Here is a 22181-nt window from a genome sequence, read left to right as displayed (position 1 = left end):
GACTTAGGGTGCACTAAGGCAAGGAGATCATTGTGTAAAACTTCCTGGTTATCATGCTAGTGCTTCTGTCCTGTTTTCTAACATTCCTTTCACACTGCACTTCCTCTTGCACTATGAAACAGTACATTTTTAAAGCAATATTCCACCAGGTCATGCTAAATTTCATTCACACCACTGAGTGTGGTGCGACACAATAGCAGAGGTCATCGGACACCTTTTACGTGCACTTCTGTCCCCCCCACAATTCACCCATGGAAAGAGTGGGGCAAACCTGTGTGCCAGAATACTGCCCCAAATTTCATCACGTGAGCGGCAGTGGTATGATCCATGAAAACCATATTAACATCACAGTGCAGGACTCCTATGATTTTCCAGGTTAATGGGGTTAACTACGGCCTAAGATTTCCAATCCATTCTGAAGGAAATTAGCCCTGAGTGCTCACTGGAAGGACAGATCATGAAGCTGAGGCTCCAGTACTTTGGCCACCTCATGAGAAGAGAAGACTCCCTGGAAAAGACCCTGATGTTGGGAAAGATGGAGGGCACAAGGAGAAGGGGACGACAGAGGACGAGATGGTTGGATAGTGTTTTCGAGGTTACCAGCATGAGTTTGACCAAACTGCGGGAGGCAGTGGAGGACAGAGGTGCCTGGCGTTCTCTGGTCCATGGGGTCACAAAGAGTCGGACACGACTAAACAACAACAAGATTTCCAAGAGCTAATTTGTCGTCGCCATCAGTTGCACATGCAGAAGCATTTCCTGTTCTCAGTTTGAGAATCAGTGGTAACGTCCCAGTATTGTTATTTCTAGCAAGTATCCTTATTTCTGTTTCTGTTCTCCGTCACATTTCTGCTACCAAACATTACAACCCAAAGAGGGTCACCACATACACAACTGAACTCATGCAAAATAATACCTAGAGCATGTTCACAGCACACAACCATCGTAACCTAAGCAAAATGCGTCATGCAAAGCTACAACATTTAATTTACTTCCCTGGAAACGAGCACAGAATCAGTGGAATCAATTGTAGAGTTGAAGGGAGCCTTGAAGGCCACATCCAGTCCAACTCACTTCATGTTGACAGAGATCCAAATCTAAGGCATTCCCAACAGATGTCTTCAAGCAAACAGCAGCCAACCACCCCTCTCAGTACTTGGTTATGTTGCTGAATTGGAACATGGCAAGCTGCCTTTTAATGTCAGGCTGTTGGTCCATCCAGTTCAGTATTGGGCCAGTCAGTGGCAGCAGCAGATCTCCTGGATCTTCAGTTGGAAACGTTTACCTGGCCTACCTGGAGACACTAGGGTTTGAACCTGGAATCATTTGCATGCAAAACATGTGCTTTGACACAGAGCTATGGCCCTTCACACAAGGAAGACCAGCAGTGGCAGGAAAGCTTTCCTGAAAACATTAACTGATCCAGCTTCCATATACATATCCCTGAGAGTTCCAGTCGTGTGGGGCCACCACTGAGAAAGCCATATCCCTAGTGCCTGCATGTGTGTTATACAATTGTGAGGAAACCAATGCCACCCAAAATATCTCGCTCTTCCTTCGAGGTGTTCAGGGCAGAACAACTCTGCAATGCTGCGAGAAAGGGACTTGCCCAAAGCCATCCAATCAGCTTCACGGCCAAGGAGAGACCCAACCTGCATTTTCAAGTCCAAGTTCACCTCTTAATTTGCCATAGGCAAAATTGGAAACCCAGTTCAAAGCAGTACCTGGAGAGCAGACCAAGATTCAGTGAGTGTTACTGCAATGCAGGGAGTCTACTTTCCCATGGTGATGCATGGAATCTGGATCAGCAAGTGCTTCATTATGACACTGGAGAAGTATCCTAGTTTCTAAGTCGTGCAGAGCCGCACCCTGCAAAAAAATGGCTGGGAATTTATGTTTTCCACATGAATCTGTATGGGAAAAGATGACAAAAAAGGTGGGGCCACCCTTGCAAGATATTCCACTGGAGCAATAAAATGCATGACAAAATGGTCAAAATATGTTCATCAGCATCTGCAAGCAGTTTCTCCACTTTCCTGCATAACTCCAAACCCAGAATAGGATATCAAAGCAATTCTTAGCACATCTATTCAGTTTAGAAAGAGTCATAGCACAGATCTTATTGAATTCATTGTGGGGTTTTTAATGGAGAAACTCCAGCTTCAAAATGGTGGGGAAATTATGATTTGATCAAAGCGGCTGACCATTAAAGGATAAAGAAAATGAGAGCAAAATGCCTGTTCTTGGCGAAAGAGGAAGAAAGAGAGCATAGATTGTACTATGTTGAGGCAAGGCCCTTCCACCCATAGCTGTCAACTTACAGATTTGAAAATAAGGGACCAGCAGCCTCGAAAATAAGGGATCAGCAGCCAAAATAAGGGATTTTCCGGGCACATGTATGTTCAACTTCTGAGCCCCTCCGAGCCAAAGGCAGAAAGCCCAGCCAGCAGCCAAACGAAGCCTCATCAATAAGGGACAGCAGCGGGACATGGCACTGGGATAAGGGACTATCCCACCAAACAAGGGACGCTTGCCAGCTATGCTTCCACCACTTGCAGAAACCATAACTGAGACTAAGAATTGGGAACTTATGGCCTTCCAAATGTTGCTGAATGCCAATCCCCATTAACCCAAGTCAGTTAGGCCAATGGTCAGGGATCATGGGAGCAGTGTGAGAAACTCAGATATATAAGTTAGGCACCAAACAGCTCCTTAAACCAAGGTTACGGTCGCCAAAACAGAACGTCTAGTCGCCATTTGGGGGCAAGATGGCTCAAAGTTTTATTTTTCAAATGATGGACTGACAACATTTGGCTATTTCAGATGACAATCTTGAGAACTTTGAGAACTTAAAGAAGAAAAGTCACTTGATCCAGGGACAGCCCACATATATATTGGCCCATTCCTACCTCTTTTCCTTAATAGTGACACCAATTATTCATAACATAAGAATATACCCTACTTCACAACTGTGAGCAGGGCAGTGGGGTGGGGTAAATGAAGACAAGCCACAACAATTACCGGTAACTACAAGGCTGTTCACTGTTCCTGCTCAGGCTGCACAGAAAAGGTATTTTGATTCCTAAAATTCATTCTGATTGTTAAGTCGTGGGTGAACATCTCAGAAGACACAGCGATTCTTCAAACAGCTCTTGTTTATTCACAGGCCAGAACAGAACTGAACTGAAGGGTTCAGCCGGCCTGCTTATATAGAGCTCCACTAGAATGCAACAGTAACCATTTTCTGTAACTATCCAATCACTGAATGTTACTTTCAGTCCCTTAGTTTTCACTCAGGTCCACATATGCAAATATCTACAGTATCCCCCTGCTGGCTCAGGGTGAGAACTTCAGTACATAACACTGATTGTGAAAATAAAACATAACTGATAACAGGATGCGGTATCAGTGTGTGGAAACAATCAAGATCCAATGAACCCCAGATATGCACCTCCAGATGGTGGAGATGTCAGATGCTATCCTGGCGCCCAGGCATCTTCACTTGGTTGCAGGGGGCTGATAGCTAGGTGCAAAATGCGCCTGGCGCCTGGCTAATTTCGAACAGTGAATGGGAGCTGTCATTCAGCAACACCTGGAGGACCACAGACTCTCCATCCCTGATTCAGACCTTCTTCCCTGAATTTGAAGTTCCCACTTGGAAGCAGAGTGTCTTAACAAATTGCTCACATTTTAATATATCTACTTGTATAATAACTCTTATTTCTAAAAACAGATATCCGTGAAAAGCAACAGGAATAGAATTCTTCATAGCATAATATTATAAGACAAATCAGTTCTTCAGCTTTGTTTTCTGCTCAGTTTGCCAGTTCTAATCTTAATATGTAGTTAACCTCTCGCAAAGCATATCTTCCAGATCACACAAGACCTGCACAGAAGCTGAAAACGCATGCGGGTTTTTGCCAAAGCATTTCCTGCTGAGATTGCAGGCCTTTTGAAGAGCTCTGCTTCTTTTGACCAACATGCTTTCCAGTAAACTTTTTCTGCTTATCTAAATTAAATTTGCAGTGCGCTTTTGACATCTCAGTTCTGGCAAAGCTCATCCTTGCGAGCAAGATTCTGGTTGAAAGAAACCACAGTGAGGAAACAAAACGTTGTGTAGAGGAAGTTGACTTCTTTTTAAAAAAGAAAATGTATGGACGGTAGATCAAGTTCAACAGGAAGTCCATCTGCTTTTACATGCAGAAAATCTTGCATGCTTTGATGAGGGAACGAAATGGCTAATAAAATGCTATTTCGTAAGCAATTTCAATAAAGCCACGAACTTTGTGCACAGCCTTACTCCAACCACTTGAATACAAATCAACGCTTCTTTTGCTAGATCTTACAAAGATCCCCGGAGGCACACCAGCTGCAACAAGCTTTGTGGGCCTCACCTTCAACTATTTCAGAAGTTGTCCAAACTTCTTCACATATGGTTCAGTAAGAGGTTTTGAGGTTGATGACTGTGTGTTTACTCATAGTATCAATGGGACACAGAAGGTCTGCCTTGCTGTGTTTCCCTTCTTCCAAAGAAAAGGGTTTTATTCACAGTCCGAAGGGATGGAAGTAGGGACAGAATTGAACAAATCAGGGCGGGCAGGGGGTAGAGATGATGTGTGTGTGTGTGTTTTAAAGACTTCAAATGAGAATTCTGTTTGCACAAGGTTAAACTATGCAGGAGACTTCAGTAAAAATTCCTAGACGGGTAGTCAAAAAGCACACTCAGATTCTGACTCGGCCTACAGCAAAATAGGAGATGACACACACTTCCTTCAAAAGGCTTTTCAGAATAAAGCACATGCACCTTGCCAAGCAGTAAAGTCTCACAGCATGGAAGAAAACAATGGGCTTTCACTAGTCACGACGGTTGCTACCATAAGCATTCAGCATCAGCCAGGGTTCAAGGTACATGTTTAATTTTACAGAACGTAGAAGTCGGCTTGAAAGGAAGGAGTCGCAAGTAGAGGAGATCTGTTCCTGCCAATATGCCATCTGTCTACCATACGGGACTTTCTCAGTCTGAGAGCCACACTCCCTTCTGGGCCCATATGCTAGTGGCGGATGGGACCAGAGGCAATGTGGGTGGAGCGATGTATGTGAGTTTTACCTTTGCATACCCTCCAGCATAAAAGTAAAGGTAAAGGGACCCCTGACCATCAGGTCCAGTCGTGACCGACTCTGGGGTTGCAGCACTCATCTTGCTTTATTGGCTGAGGGAGGCAGCATACAGCTTCCAGGTCATGTGGCCAGCATGACTAAGCCGCTTCTGGAAACCCAGAGCAGTGCACGGAAATGCCGTTTACCTTCCCGCCGGAGTGGTACCTATTTATCTACTTGCACTTTGACATGCTTTCAAACTGCTAGGTTGGCAGGAGCAGGGACCGAGCAACAGAAGCTCACCCCGTCGAGGGGTTTTGAACCGTTGACCTTCTGATCGGCAAGTCCTAGGCTCTGTGGTTTAACCCACAGCGCCACCCACGTCCCTCTACCCTCCAGCATCTTCTCACCCAAATCCAGGGCATCCTGTCCCCACACAAAACGGCTTTCACATCTAAGAAGGGGGGGGGGGGGAGAGGCAGGGCCATAAAATGGTTGCAAGCAGGACCCCTCCATCGATGGGAGGAGACCTACCTCTATATGGCTGCACACACAGAGGGAGGAAGGGGGGAGAGAGAGAAGCTCCTTGTACTTCACAACAGAAGGATGGGTGTTCAATACTCTGCACAAACAACTGGGACAAAGCAAGTCTCTCACAAAACAGAGAAGAAAAGGGCCTGCACATTTTGTCTCTTACCTCAATTTTTTCAAATGCCAGAAGCATACAATTTTTAAAAAAGAAAGGAAGGTGGGGGCGATGGTTCTTCCAGGGGAAGCGGCAGGTCTTACCCCCACCCCGATACCCAAGGGAAGAGCCAACGGGGTCTCATGTATTGTGTATTTTTTTGGGGGGGGAAGATATTTACTGGGACCACTTGGGGGCACCATAGAAGGTGCTGGTGGGTATTTCAAAAGGGTGTATCTTCATTCCACTGATTTCCAGGAGGCTCAGCCTAACCAAGACCACATCATATTCTGAGGGGGGAGAAATAACATAGCAGAACTGCCTCTGCTGAAGACATCACAACCAACTGCAGTGAGGGTTTCCCTGCAAATTCAAACGAAACCCACCCACAGCTTAGGGCCTCGCCTCTGTCAGCCCAGACCAAAGGAATGTTTGGAAGAAAACCCAAAGGCCCATGACTAACTGTTAGTGGACATTCACAGGCATCTAGTCTCTGCAACGGAGCGTGGAATGTGGAACAGGTGTGGCAGGAATGGAAGAGGAACAAGCGCTCTGGAGTATTAGTTAGTTCCACTCCCTGCATCGTACGTTGCATTCCCCAACTAATAGCAAATAAGTCCACTGCGTAGGATAGTAGTCAACAAAGCCCTGCTCCACCATCCTGGAGGATATTTGGACAGGTGGGAGGGGTCACTCTACCTAGCCCTACAGAATATTAGAAATACAATAAAACATCAAACATTAAAATCTTCCCTATACAGGGCTACCTTCAGATGTCTTCCAAAAATCAGATAGTTGTGTGTTTCCTTGACATCTGATGGGAGGGCATTTCACAGGGTGGGTGCCACTACTGAGAAGGCCCTCTGCCTGGTTCCCTGTAGCTTCACGTCTCATAATGAGGGAACTGCCAGAAGGCCTTTGGAGTTGGACCTGAGTATCTGGGCTGAACAATGGGGGTGGAGATGCTCCTTCAGGTATACAGGGCCAAGGCTGTTTAGGGCTTTAAAGGTCCACACCAACTCTTTGAATTGTGCTTAGAAATGTACTGGAAGCCAATGTAGGTCTTTCAGGACCGGTGTTATATGGTCCTGGCGGCTGCTCCTAGTCACCCGTCCACCTGCTGCATTTGGGATTGGTTGCAGTTTCCAAGTCACCTTCAAGGGTAGCCCAGTGTGGTGTAGTGGTTAAGAGCGGTAGTCTTGTAATCTGGGGAACCGGGTTCAAGTCTCCGCTCCTCCACATGCAGCTGCTGGGTGACCTTGGGCCAGTCACACTTCTTTGAAGTCTCTCAGCCCCACTCACCTCACAGAGTGTTTGTTGTGGGGGAGGAAGGGAAAGGAGATTGTTAGCCGCTTTGAGACTCCTGAAGGGGAGAGAAAGGCGGGATATCAAATCCAAACTCTTCTTCTTCTTCTTCTTCTTCTTCTTCTTCTTCTTCTTCTTCTACACAGAGCACATTGCAATAGTCCAAGAAGGAAATAACCAGAGCATGGACCACTTTTGAGAGACAGTGTGGGAGCAAGGTAGGGTCTCAGCCTGCGTACCAGATGAAGCTGGTAGACAGCTGTCCTGGACAAAGAATTGACCTGTGCCTCCATGGACAGCTGTGAGTCCAAAATTACTCAAGGTTGATACTGATAGCCAGCCAATAATGGCAGTAGAGCTTGCACAAGCTGGAACCACAACTAGTTTTAATTATGGGCTTATAGCATCTGGGAGGGCACTACAGTATATAGTTTTGGCAACTACACAGCAACAGTAGCAAAGGGCAAGTTTTCCTTGTCACATCAGTCCGGTGAGGCAGGTGTGATCTACAAAGGGTATACGAGCTAGCTGTTTCCACTAAGCAAGAGAAAAACAAAGAGAAACAGAAAGTAATTACAGCGTCTAGACAGAGCTGTTGCCACATAGGCCATTGTGGAAGTAGGACCAGGCATGACAAAGCAAAATCTTGTTTGGGTTTGCTTAGCATGATAACATTTCTAAGGCACGGCTGCCTTCTTTGGAATTGTAGGCTAGCCTAAAAGCCCATTAAAACCCAGCAGGGCATACATATTCCTTTGGAGTGAAACCAAATGAAAAATCCAACTCTGGCAGCAACTCCAAACAATGTGTATTCCAAGACTGCAAGGTGTTGGGTGCATGAAAAGTGCTGCCGTGTGCAGGATCTTACATAGGACATTAAAATTACGCAGTGCTCCAGTGGTATATATGCAAGTCCCAAGCCAAAGAGATAAGTAACTATACAATATACAACCCTCAGAAGACACCTTAAGGCAGTCCTGTATAGGGACCGTTTTTTAATGTTTAATTATGTTGGAAGCCACCCAGAGTGGCTGGGGCAACTCAGTCAGATGGGCAGGGAATAATAATAATAATAATAATAATAATAATAATAATAATAATAATAATAGAATAGAGCGTTCCCATTTCCATCGGAGAAATATTGGCTGGGAATCCTTATGGTTGTACCAAGTACTACTCCTACACAGAACAAGCCCATTAAAATAAATAAACATGACTAACTTAGGTCCATTAATTTCAGTGTGTCTACTCTGAGTAAAACTTAGTTGGATACCAGCCATGGGAACAGGCCTATTAATTATGGCACTTTTAAGTAAAATGCTGCATAGCATGGGCAGACGTTTTTGTGCATGGGCCCTGCATAAATGAGTCCTTTGTCTTCAAGATAGAGATGCATATTGTTGTATGAACATTACACTTTCACAGTTCTTTTTGCCCCTGATACGGTTCCAAATTAGCCAGGCAAGTCATGTGACTGACAAGGGTCCAACTGTGACCACATGGAGATCTCTGGTTGCCAAGGTGGCGACTGACATCTCCATCTTGATGGCCCCTCCAGCTTTCTTAAGCAGGTAAGTAGAAGGGCCTATTTATTGTATTTATATCACACCCTTTCCCCAAGGGGTATATGGTTCACCACCACCCCAGGTAATCCCTACAATGACCTTGTGAGGTAGGTTAGAAGTTGCGACTGGCTCAAGATCACCCAGTGACCTTCATGACTGGGTGGGGATTTGAACCCTGCTCTCCCAGGTCCTAGTCCAACACTCTAACCACTACACCACACTGGCTTCCTAACATACTTCTGCTATGGGACAGCTATATAAATTAAGTAGGTAAATAAATATGGGGATAGCAAAGTATCATTTAGAGAAGGATCTGAAATATTTTCCTTGAAGCTTGGTATATAAATGAAACGAAGAAAAATAAAATTCGCTGGGGAAAATGGCTCCTGGACATTCCGTTGTGGCGACCATAAGCTAGGTTTAAGTTGGCATTTGGTGACTAGCTTATATATCTGAGTTTCCATCACTGGTTCCCAACAGTCAACGTGTGTCTTTTGTATGGAATATAAACGGAAGGTCTCAGTTAGCAGACTCAGGCCCTGTGGGCACAATGAAGCTAGAAATTTAGCTATTCTCCAACAAAGGAAATTAATCAAAAGCACTTTGGAAAGATACATCAAGGAGATACAATCACGTTTGAAAGTTATCCTTCCAGAGATCACTACCAACATGCATAAAAAGAGATTTATGTAACGGTTGGCATTACCTAACTGGTTTATTCGTAAGGGTAATTGGCACCTCTTCCATCATCATTCATACGCCCACCTCTTTCCCCGGCACCATAAATAGATTTCAAAAGTTTCTGCAGATGATCATGACCCCGTTTGTTAGTGCACTTAGCCATGTATGATTCATTCTTGGCTAGTAGCAGCTTTCTGGAATTACTGAAAGATAACTAGTCGACAGACAAACCAATAAATGAATCATGCTTTCCATAAGGCCATACCTTTGGCCTTCTGCAGACAGCAATCACAAAGTTTTATAAAAGAAAAGGGGGGGGGAGAGAACAAAGAAATTACTCATGCTCTTTGCACAATGCTAATCACAGTTGATTCATGAGCTGCAGATTTATTACTAGAAATCATGTGTGTGTTGGGGCAGGAGATAGCAGAGCAAATCTGTTGACTAGGGTTGCTGGAGTGATTCAGGGGCACGCAGTTCTGGTTGCCCCATCTCAAACAGCTGGGATGCAGAGGAGGGCAACCAAAATAATCAAGGGGGGCGGGAGCATCTTCCCTATGCAAAGAAAGGCTAAAGCATTTTGAGTGTTTGGTTAGAGATGCGTTATAAAGGTAAAGGTACCCCTGTCCGTTAGGTCCAGTTGTGGACGACTCTGGGGTTGCGCGCTCATCTCGCTCTATAGGCCGAGGGAGCCGGCGTTTGTCTGCAGGCAGTTTTTCCGGGTCATGTAGCAGGCATGACTAAGCCACTTCTGGCGAACCAGAGCCATTTACCTTCCCGCCACAGCGGTACCTATTCATCTCCTTGCACTGGCGTGCTTTTGAACTGCTAGGTGGGCAGGAGCTGGGACCGAGGAATGGAAGCTCACTCCGTTGCAGGGATTCGAACCGCCGACCTTCTGATTGGCAAATCCTAGGCTCTGTGGTTTAGACCATAGTGCCACCCGCGCAGAGATGCATTATATAGGTTTATAAAATCAGGCATGGTGTAGATTGTAGCGAAAGTGGGAAGAGGGTTTATGGTTTTCTTTCTTTCTTTCTTTCTTTCTTTCTTTCTTTCTTTCTTTCTTTCTTTCTTTCTTTCTTTCTTTCTTCCTTCCTTCCTTCCTTCCTTCCTTCCTTCCTTCCTTCCTTCCCAATACCAGAGCATAAGGGCCATGCAGTGAAATGGATGACCAAAGGCAAAAGAGACGAAGTGCTTTTGTGCAATGTGTGATTAACTTGCAGGATTCACTGCCACAAGATGTGATGGGACAGCCATTTGCCTGGATGGCTCTATAAAGAGATAGGCAAACGATTGCTTATTCCTCATGACGACAATGCAAAACTTCCATGTCCAGAGAACAGCAGGGAGAAGAGTGGGTATTGCAATCGAAAGCCCCCTAATAGCGGGCTTTCGATTGCCCATATGCTAAATACATATGAGGCCTCGCACCGGGTCTTGTTCCAAAGTCTTAGAACAACTTGATGGGGACTTTTCAGCATGCAGTAAATGCTCCCTTGGTTGTTGCAGGAGATCTAGATACCTTTCAGCAAGGTAACACTCCTGTTGCACCTTGCACATCACCTGCTGGCTGCAGCATGAAGTGACCACTTTCCTCTGTGAATTGGCCATCACAAATAAAATGACACAGAGGAAATAAGTTGGACCAGAGAAGATCGCACCAATGCGACTGTTAGCTGTTGTTCTGGGAATGCTTCACACTTCTTATATTGGCCATGTGCATATTTCTTCCTAGACCGTAATGAACATTCAAGTGCTGTTGTTTCTGGAAACATGTCTTGAGTGTGCTCCTTCCTTTTCTCACATCTGTGAACTAGTTTTCTCTTGCCCCACAGCTGTGGTTATCTCTGTGGAAAGCAAGAGTGACTTAGGGCCATGTAAGCAACTAACACAGGGATCCTGAGTATTAAGATGCTAAAGTAACTTAGGCCAGCATGGTTTACACTGGTGTAACTTGCCCTGTTCCAAACTCTGTTCAGGAACCTCTGGGAGAGGCTACAGCTGGCTGAAATGGCAAGTGATTGTAGGTTCACGTTTTGAGGCCAAGTTGAACTGGGTTTGCAATAGACACAAGTCTCTCCTTCCCTAACCCCTGCCATGCCCCCTTTTGGGGAACTTATGCCAGCAAAGTTCTGCCAGCTGAGCCCCAGCTGAGGGACTTATACCCACCTAGTCCTGGCTCAGCCATGATAACCCAAGAACTTCCAAATTCAAACTCTCTCTTCCTGGTGGATCTTGGGTTTAGACTGTGCTGTAAGCCAGTTAAAATCACAGTGTTGTTTTTAAACAGAACAGAAAAGAAAAACCCAATATACACACAACTCATATGAGTGCACACATAGTCCGGTGGTTCTTTTTCCACTGAAAAGAAATCCTTGTTAACCAATTCTGCAACCTGACCAGAGGCAATTTAGCTCACAAAGCATAATGTGAAGATGACTCCATGGAGCAGGATCCTAAAACTTCTGCCCTTGTGCTATTAAGGAATATTTCACAAATAAGTGCAATTACTGGGGGGAAACCAATCCTTAAAAAGGAAAGAAGCTTGCCCTGTAAGCTGCTGCCTTAGCTTCTAAATTTTAACCTGTAACCTGTAAACTTGCCCTGTAAACTGCTGTCTTAGCTTCTAAATGTTAACAGTATTCACACCCAGAAGGCTTATTCCAACCAATAACATTGTCCAAGAAACTAAATTATAATGACAAGCAACCATTACACTTAATGTTCATAGCAGACAGTAGCCCTCTTCAGGCATCCATTCCCTACATGAGTCATATAGAGGAAAGCGGGGATGACTTTGCTAAACTTCTGTTTCCGTGAAGAAATTTCTGAAACAGGGAGCCTCATTTACGTGGAGGCTCCCGTGTGATTTTGAAAACGGATCTTCCAGAGATCCAAATCCAAAACGTGCAGGGAGCCTCCAGGAGTACAAGACGTTCCTTGCTTCAAACTTTCACTCCCCACCCCAGTCCAGACATTCATAGAGGGTGATAGTGACAGGGGCACAGGGCTGAATACACTCCCCCTCTCCTCCCCCCATAGAACGCTACCAATAAATTAAACTGCGGATACTGTAATGCCATTATACAAATATATATTTGTGTACATTTGAAACACCACTGAAAAAGCCTACAAACACCCCATTCCACCCCACCCTGCTCCGCTCATTTTTGGGATTTTCTGGGTCACTTCTGAGTTTGGCGTATTGAGCGTGTGAGCAGTCGTACACACATCGGACACGCCTAAAACAGTCGCTGCCTGTACCAGTTGCTGGAAACCCTAGGAGGGGAGAATGATCTTGTGCCCAGGTCCTGTTCTTATGTCAACATCACAATGTTCAAAAGGGTATCAACCTAGAAGGAAGACTGGGGTATTTACAAAACCTGCATTCCCATTCTTTATCAATCATACATTCTGCAGATCTGCAGGCACACTCATACTAACACCTTAACTTTACAGGGTGTCATGGGAAATACATATAAAGGTGTTTAGAACCAATGAAAGAGCTATCCAAACCACTTTCAACCAAAGTAGCCTTAGGCTTGACTCACACATACATGTACCTAGAAGGTCTCTTAACTGTGTGATAAAAGTTGACTGGTTGACAGAAGTGCATGCTTCCTGATGCCTTTTGATTACTCAGAGCTATACACTGCAGTTAACTATGTGAGATGCCTCTACTGGAAAGCCGTTTGGCCCGAGGTGATGTACGGATGCTCAGCTTGTCATGTTTCGTCACTGACAGATGTCTACACATGTAAGCCGTCCCTACTTGTTGCAATCATCAAGCGACGAGGTTGCATGCCAAAATATGTGAGTGCTGCACAATGTAACATCAGTAACAGCAACATACAAACTACTGCCCTTGAGAAGCCATAGAAACAAAGCACAAGGTGTCCTGGCAATACTGCAAGGGAATGGGATTCCTTTTTATGCCAGAAGTGGGAACTGACCCTGAATTCTGATGCAGGTGAGCCAAAAGGGAGTTGTGCTACTGATGTAGGTGAAAAATTGTGCAATGGTCAAGCAGGGCAGAAGGAACTCAAAAGATTCTTGGAACGGGAAGGAACCCAGTAACAGGGACACCAGATAAGAGGATCAGGTAGCATGAAAGGAAGGAGCTGGAGCTGTTGATGGTCAAGATAGACAATACTAGGCTAAATGGATAGACATATACCAAGTCAGGCTATGTTCCATTCTGAAGGCCAGAGGTACATGTGCGTCAGAGAAGCACAACCAGAACAAAATAGGGACAGAACACTGAACAAAGAGATAGAAAGAAAACCAAGAACTTTGATGGTGGTGGTCGGTTACTAAGCTCAGCCTCAGTCTGATAAACTAACTCGGCTTCATTTCCAGCTCTAAATCAGTGGGTTATTCCAAAGCACAACTATTTCACTGTTAATCTTTTGAGACAACCCTATCCCTATCTAAAACCACAACTTGGATAAGAAGTATAGCTTACCATTTGCCCAACAACTGATAACCTACCAGGCTGTACTCGTGACCATGCGTGATGCTGGTCAGATGTGCTGTCGACTGCAGTGAAAAGCATTTCGACACGTCCCTGCTATGTGCTATTCCTAATCTCTGATGCGTACAGAGCATGGCAGCACCAGTTCCCCCATGTATATGCAAATTTGGGTATTCCCCACCCCGATAAATGGCTGTCTGTATTTCCCTTTGGTTGTTCTGAGCTGTCCCACAAAAGCCCATTGGAATCAATTCCAGTGTCTCATTTCCAGAAATGACTTAGTCCAAGTCCAATGAGCAGGATTTAAATTTGAAACGCTTTAAGCAAGTCAGGAGACAAATCGAAGACTGAAAGTTGTACTATCGGTCTACTGCAGATCAATCTCATCCTAGAAGTTGAAAATCTGTAATAAGGATTTCTTCTTCTTTTTGCCTGAATGAGTATTTGTGGCAAAGGCTGTTCTTTGATACAGTTGTTTTCAGCAATATTGACTTGTTTTTTACTTCCACACTGCTAATATCTGGTATGGGATTTGTTTCTGACCCCATTGTAACCCATAGCAGATCCCCACAGATTTCAGTGGAGCCTGAACTGTTATCACCTAGCTAGCAATTCATGAGTCTCTTCAATATATACTACATATATCCAGTTACAGATAGGTAGCCGTGTTGGTCTGCCATAGTCAAAACTACATATATTGTTTTTACTACATATATGTTCAGGAACCCACTGAAGATCTACCACTATAGGCACATGTGTATCAAGGGGAATTTAATGTACGGTGCTCTCTCAAAAAAGCACCCTGAGCCTATTCACCTAGACAGGTCCCTCAGGTTAGCAACCCTTCAACTTCCTGCTAATCAAAACAGCAAGCACAGTTGAAGAGAGAGAGTGCAAAGGTATAAAGACATTGCTTGAGGTCTTGAGGAAGAAATTAATATTTGACCACAGAAAAACTGCTGATGTGCATCTGCTCCAGAACAGCTATCTCAGGATATTACAAGCAACACAGAATACCCTAAGCACAACTCTATATATGTAGTCAGGGCTCAGAAAAGACCTTGAAAAGCTGTAAGGCTTTGCTCTGAAACAAAATAGCCTAATTTGGACACAACGGTAAATGCCAAAGCAGTTCACGTAACCCAGTAATGTCACTGGCCTTGTTACGACATAATGCTAAACTATGGTTTAGCCTTTCTGAATGAACATAGGGTACTCCCCGCTTCTTTCTGTCTGTGTGGCTACAGAGATAGGAAGCTTTCGCTTCCACTTTCAATTGGCCGAACTTTAGCATTGCATCTGAGGCTGTGATCCAGTATGGCCTAAACTATGGTTAGGCAAGACTGATGGTCAGGGATGATGAGAGCTGAGGTCCAATAATCTAAAAGTTTATTGAAACAAGCCAGCTTCATAAACCACGGTTTGAAGTTTGATTGTTTGAGTAAACCAAAGCCAAGACTAACCACAGTTTGCCTAGGTTCAGTCGTAACACTAAACTGCAGTTAGTTAAAACGGAAGTTTCTGATCTCCCTCTCATGGCCATATCAGGAGAAGGTGGCTTATTCATGTATTGCTAAGCCACAGTTATGTCTAAATGAGGCCAATGAATTGCATGAACTGCTTATTCAGGCTCCATTTAAAATAACTCCCTAGTGTGTGAACAATCAACATGTGCTTCTAAACATGCATCATCACCCATGTCCACATGTCAGGGAACTGAGCCCTGGATCTCCCTCTTTAATTAAATCAAGCTTGAGTCCTATTTGGATTGACCCCCCATGCATTCACTAAATGCAGAATGGTTGTCAGAATAGAGTTGCTATCTGCTATATATATATGGTTTGCTTCCTGAGATTTTGGAAGGAGTAAACAAGACAACAATGTTAGAGACTGTATTCTCCCTACTCTATTAAGAGAACCAATTTATATTCTGTTGTGTTTGTGGTGGTGAAGCTTCCAGCACCAAAAGGAGGAGCTGGTGAAGCTGCGTGGCATGTTCAGTTGCTCTTGAAACTGAACCACTTGTACTCCAGCTTCTGTGAGAGAAGGGAACATTGTCATTTTAGGTTAAAACCTCGTGGGGTAGAAGACCAGGAAGAGGTCCCAGGACACAGAAAAGCCAAAGGAGATAGAGGTCAGAGATGAGAAAGGAGGGTCAGTGAAGAAGGAAGGCTGCAGAAAAGAATAGAGGAGAAACGGGACTTTTAAGGGGGGAGGCAGAGGGGGAGCTCTGAAGGGATGTCAGAATGCTTACAGTCAGGAGGGGCCTTATATTGTGAGCAAGAGAGGAAGAGGAGTGTTAGGGAGGCTGGGTAAGAGACAGAGCAGCTAAAGGAAATTGGACAATGGAAAGAATGCTTTGAAAAGCAGGAACCAGAGAAAGCAAGGAGTGGTGGTAACATGGAACTTAAAAAAGGAAGAGCTCAGATGAAAATAGAACTGGAGCTGTGTATATTACTGGTTGGGATGTGGGTGGCGCTGTGGGTTAAACTACAGAGCCTAGGACTTGCCGATCAGAAGGTCGGCAGTTTGAATCCCCGCAATGAGGTGAGCTCCCGTTGCTCGGTCCCTGCTCCTGCCAACCTAGCAGTTCAAAAGCATGTCAAAGTGCAAGTAGATAAATAGGTACCACTCTGGAGGGAAGGTAAACGGCATTTCCGTGCGCTGCTCTGGTTCGCCAGAAGCGGCTTAGTCATGCTGGCCACATGACCCGGAAGCTGTATGCCGGCTCCCTCGGCCAGTAAAGCGAGACAAGAACCGCAACCATAGAGTTGTCCGCGACTGGACCTAATGGTCAGGGGTCCCTTTACCTTATATTACTGATATGAAGGATGTGAGTAGGCAAAAAGGGGCCGAGAACTGTGGGGAACATAGTAAGTCTCCTGTCTAGACCTGAGAAGCAAATTGTACCATTTGAGCTTCTCCTATCACTGTGGCATGGTGTCCTGGCAACCCTGATGAGGCCAAAATGCAAGGGAGCGCAAGTACTTTTGGGATGCGGAAGGCAAAGGGCGAAACTGAATTTCACTTCTGTTTTGGACCGGTCATCCAGTTATTTGGCTGTATGCTTCTAGTGTAATATCCCTAAGTTACTAAAGGCAAGCAGCTATAATGAAATGGGGAAAGTATGAATGGAGACAACAGTTGGGGATACGGTTAGTTCATTTATGCCAGGGGTGGGGAAGCTGTGGTCCTTTGGATGTTGCTCAACTACAACTCCCATCACCCCTGGCAATTGGCCAAGCTGGCAGGGGCTGATGGGAGATGGAGTCCAGGACCTGCAGAGCCACAGGTTCCTTCATCCCTGCTTTATACCATGAACACTGTCATTTAATTCTTCTGAATTTGCGCCTGCAAACATTACAGCAGCACATAAAGAGTATAGGATGCCTCCCCATCCCCCAGTATCCTCAGGCAACATCACATTGGGGTACCCAGACAGACAGGACCACCTGTTACCAAAACCCGATGAACTTAAAAAGGTCAGAAGTCTCCAATACCACCCAGAGAAACCGAGGCAGAATGCAGGAAGGCTAAATTGTTACGGATTTGCAGCTCTACTTTACGCAGGCCTCACAAACTACCTTTCAACAACACACACGCTTCTTTAACCCCCGGGAAAACAAACCCATTGACAACACCGAGCAGAATTAACAGTTTTATAGAAATGATCGCAGCAGATGAATGAAGAGTGCGGCGTTACTCTGCCGATCCGAATGATTTGTTATTTACAAAACGCAGCCAACAGTGCGATCTCCCTTGACCTCATTTCACTCCGTCTGACTGATTAGGACCACATCGGGGATGTCTGGCTGTCTCAGAGAGTGTCACGGTGAATGGTTGCTACGGTGGGTCAGAGTAGTCAAGACTTTGAGCTTGGAAGAGGGGGAGCGGGGGGGGGGAAGAGAGAGAGGAAGGCAGAAAACGGACACGCTGTAATCCAAATCCAGGGCTGAAGTGCAGAAACCAAGTTCCTCCTCTATTTCAAATCAGATCTTGTAGGCAAAGATCCCCCCAAATCTTCAAAATTAACCTAAGTGTGGATTAACATGCATATACAGTAAAGATGAGCATTTAAAAAAGAATATTTCATTCCCCATTGTGGAATCCTCCACCTTCCATCAGTTTGCAGAACTACAGGTCAGCATCTCATCGAAATGTGCTTGCAGCTAGATAATTCATGCCCAGGATTATTCAGCGTGGCTCAGTTACTTCTTAACACACTTGGGCTCTTAGCTTTACAAGGAATCAAATAGCTTTTTCACTACTCTTTCCAATGAATGCCTAAGAGTGGGGAAGGGGTTTTAATTCTTCTTCGAGGTGGGATAAGAAACCTGGGTGTAGGAGTATTTTAGATTAATGGATCTGGGGTAAAAAAAATGGTACCAATGACTACATGCATTCAATCATTGAACAGGTGAAAAAATCCTCTCCTGGGGTAGGTATTTAAGTCCCTAAAGAGACACCTCACATTAATCACTAGTTCAAGAAGAGTTAAAAGTTTTTAATAGCTTGGGTTCCACAATATCAGATGATATCATCATTGTGATTTAGCAAGCTGTGTTAGAAGCAGGCAGTGCTTCTTGTTCATACTTACCTGGGAGTAAGTCCCATTGAAGTCAATGAGGCTCATTTCTGAGTAAGTGGTTGCACTCTTCTTAAGAGAGCCAATGTGCAGCTCAACTCTATGAACTTTTATTCCCCAGATGTACCACTAGTTATTCACAGGGCTTACTCTCAAATAAGTGCATAGTACTGTTGAGTAAAGCAGACACTCCTTAACGGATCCCTACCTCATTATTCATAGCTTTTTACCCACAGACTAATTCACCAAGACAAAAAGCAAAAGGAATATTGAAAATTCATATATTGAATAACATTGTAAACTGAGCTCTATCTTCAAAGTGCCAAGGAATCATTTGAAAGAGAACAAATTGTTCCAAACAGGAAACTTTTCCTGTGTGTCATACGAGACTTTCTCTTCCAGCAGAATGTTGAGAGCAGATACTTATTCCCCCCATTTTTTTTGTTATACCTATTTCTATACTTTTTCCAGTGACTATCAATTAAAATAAAAAGTTTTACTTTCTCAGATGTAGGGTGGGGGAGATGGGTTTGGAAGTCCATTCATTTTTTGTGTCAAATGAGAGAATCACAAAAAACTACCCATATTATCTGCAGTATGGAGTTTGCTCAAATCAGGATAGATTAGATTCAGTAATAATAATGTTAGGATAGCCAGGCAAATCAGCTTTGTACTAAAATATACGAATGTTTGGTTTTATATGGAATCAATGTTTAAGTCCTGTTTGAGTTCCAAGTGCAGAGAAGCATGTCAGGTTTTTCAAAATAGCAAAATATAGCTTAAGAATTTTCAGACCTAATCAGTTAAACTCTCAAGTAGTATATGCTGCTGTTAGGGGCCCAGAAATAGCAGAAAAAGCCAGGTATTCTAATATATTGGCATTAATAGGAAGTGGTCCCATTACCTTCCATACAGCTGTATGTTTTGTTATAAAAATGGAAATTCGCTTTGTTAGGAAGACCATAGCCTGACCACTGTAACATGCTTTACAAGATTTTAAGATTGATGCAAGATACTTGGAAGTAGGTCTAAATGATTTTGATGGGGCTTACTCCCAAGCAAGCATGGAATACAGTATGTACAAACTGCAGCCCACTTATATTTTGCCAATAACTCCCAAAGTCCCATACAGTTTAAAATTAAAGCAGATTCTAGCCCTAAAAAATAAATAAATCCATGACACATAGAACTGTTGGGTTTCTGAACAGTCTGAATATCTAGATAGAACATGATAAGTTTTTAAAATAAGACTTTTCCTTTTGAGCCAGACTAGGGTTAATAACAAAAAGGAGAAAATGTCACAGGTGATTTAATTCCTACAAAACGTTTTTTAAAGAAACTGCCCATCAAAATAAGTTTGCTGGGATATTCCCTTCCTCATTTCACTTTGGCCTCTAAAGAACTAAAGAATGTATATATATATATATTGCATTTTGAATGCAGTTAGTACTGATGCTAACCCTTGCAGGTCAAATTGCCCTGAGTATCACTACTTCAGAGGTGAGAAATGAACTCTATTTGGATCAGCAGACAAGTAAATTAACAAGACTGCCTCCATGTCAGCCAAAACATCATTATGGCTGATTAGCTGAGAGAGTAAGGGACTGAAAATAAAAGTGATGAATTTGAGACAGAAAGAAGAAGAAGAAGAAACCATGCATTGAGGGACATGGGAATCTGGCATCCTGTTACACAGTAGACTTAAGTCCCACACATATCTTTTTATGAGCTGGGAATTTTCCAGCAGGTGAATAGTCCAAACCCCCAGTTTAAAGATCAGGAATGAGATATGGGCGGTGGGCGGTGGAGAATCCATCTTAATTGCTGTGGTATTAAGAGAGATAATCAAATTTTCTATGGACATTGATCTTTTTAATTTACGGAAACCGTTTCAGCCTACACCTCCAATAGGAGGAGAAAGACCCCTCCCACAATCAGTATTAGGAAAACGACCTGCGCTGTCTGGGAATCTAGCTAGCTTACCACCAAGGGCACAGGTACATTCACCAGTAATGAGGATATCAGGATCATGTGCTGCTTGGATCTTCTGAACAAGTTCTGTGATTATTTTTTTTATAAAAAAAAAAACACTTGCCAAAACAACAACAACAACAGAGGGGGAGGTGGTAATCATCACAAAAGTGGAACTGTCAAAAATATTCCGGACCTGGGCGTCTCCTAACATTAGAGAATTTAGCTCTTGAGTGTAACATTGCAGAGTGGAAAGGACAATCCCAGACTGTATTTTACTGCTTAGTGATTTAGTTAGTTCGTTTCTCCCACCCAGGCACGTAATAAAAAGATTCTTCTGAAAACTGCTCTCTCTCTCTCTCTCTCTCTCTGAGATACTTTAAAGTACCTAGTCCATAAATACAGGGGCAGAAATCATACTATTTCATTTGGTATCACTGGCTCTTAGACAACACATTTAGTTAGCCAGCTTTATAGGCACTTTATAGACAGAGACACTCAGGGAGTGGGGGGGAGGCAACTTTGTCTGGCTAGACAGAGCTGTAATCTACTTCTCAGACCTAGCGATTACTATTTATAGGCACAAATTCTAGTTCGCTGGACATAACATTTGCATTCTTACCACACAGACACACACACACAGGACTAGGTGATGAGACAACTTAATTGCTGAACTATTATCCTGTAATTTCATGGCGGGGTGTGCCGCTGCACCGTTCCACTAACGTTGCTAATTCACCACCGTCCTCTGCTGTGGTTCAAAAGGCATCACAGCAGCCGATTAAACGTTTTGGAGCTGGTATATGAGAGTTCTGCGTCCTGCTGGATCAGACCAAAAAGGTCCATCTTAAACAACACCCCCCTTCCCCAGTATTCTGTTTCCAGCCACGTACAGTTACCCGCAAACTCGCTGCAGAACACAAGCACCTGGTTGCCAGAGGTAGACTGCTATTCGACACGGGAGCTCTATTTAGCCACAATGCTCAGCCGCTTTGACCGGCCCTCCATTATGATACGGTCTAATCTTGTTTTAGCTTCCTTCCTTTTCAAAGGGTCTCCCGAAAGAGCCTTCCGAATCGTTGCAAAAGGCGGGTGCCAAATGCACAAATGCAACCGGAGGAAGGAAAGGGGCTCAAAGCTTAGGGGGGTTGGAGAAGAGAAACTGGGATGTGAGGAGCGTGTGTGTGATTGCTTGGCGGGGGGGAGGGAGAGAAAAGGGGTCCCGATCTGCAGCGGATTGCAGCAGGGCAATAAACCGCAGGGCAGCCACGGCGGTCATAAGAAAGCGGAGCGCGTTCTGGGAGGAAAGGGCTCCCGGGGTTGCTCGCTGGATTCTCCAGCCGAGCATGTGCTTTAAATAGCCTGAACAGGCTGTTTCACCGTCTGGCTTAGGAAGCAGACAAAAGCTCCTAGGGGCGATGGAGCTCACTGGCTGGGATCGCGCGGCCGCTTCGCTCCTCCCCGGCCCCCTTCGCCTCTCTCTCCGAAGGGGAGACCCGGCCGCGCCGCCGCCAAAGCCGGAGAAGAGGCTGCTCCGCCGTCCGCACCACTTCGGAGGTGGGCTTTACGCACGCGGAACGCGCGGATCAATATTGCACCGACTTCCCCCCGGGTCTCCTTTCGGGTCTCTCGCCGCCCACCCTCCTCACCCCTTCCAGCCGGCGTCCCCGTCCCCTTCCCCTCCCCGGGAGCCTCGCACCGTCCCGCCCCGCCGCCGGCCAAAGGAGAAGGGCAACGTTAAGACGGGAGGAAAAGATGTCGAGTTGAAGTTCAGATCCTAAAGAAGCCAAAAGCCAGCGAACTCCGGGACTCGAG

General features: G+C 44.7%; 1 protein-coding gene across 3 annotated transcripts in view; it reads right to left on the bottom strand.

The window, feature by feature from the left end:
• Positions 1 to 22181, bottom strand: part of PMEPA1 (prostate transmembrane protein, androgen induced 1) — an 82073-nt gene that overhangs the window by 50435 nt on the left and 9457 nt on the right. The window lies entirely within an intron of this gene.

The sequence above is a fragment of the Podarcis gaigeae genome (assembly GCF_964106915.1).
Source record: "Podarcis gaigeae genome assembly, chromosome: 6".
In the NCBI taxonomy this organism is placed as follows: domain Eukaryota; kingdom Metazoa; phylum Chordata; class Lepidosauria; order Squamata; family Lacertidae; genus Podarcis; species Podarcis gaigeae.
The sequence above is the reverse complement of the archived record's forward strand: the minus strand, read 5'-3'. Positions and strand labels throughout refer to the sequence as shown.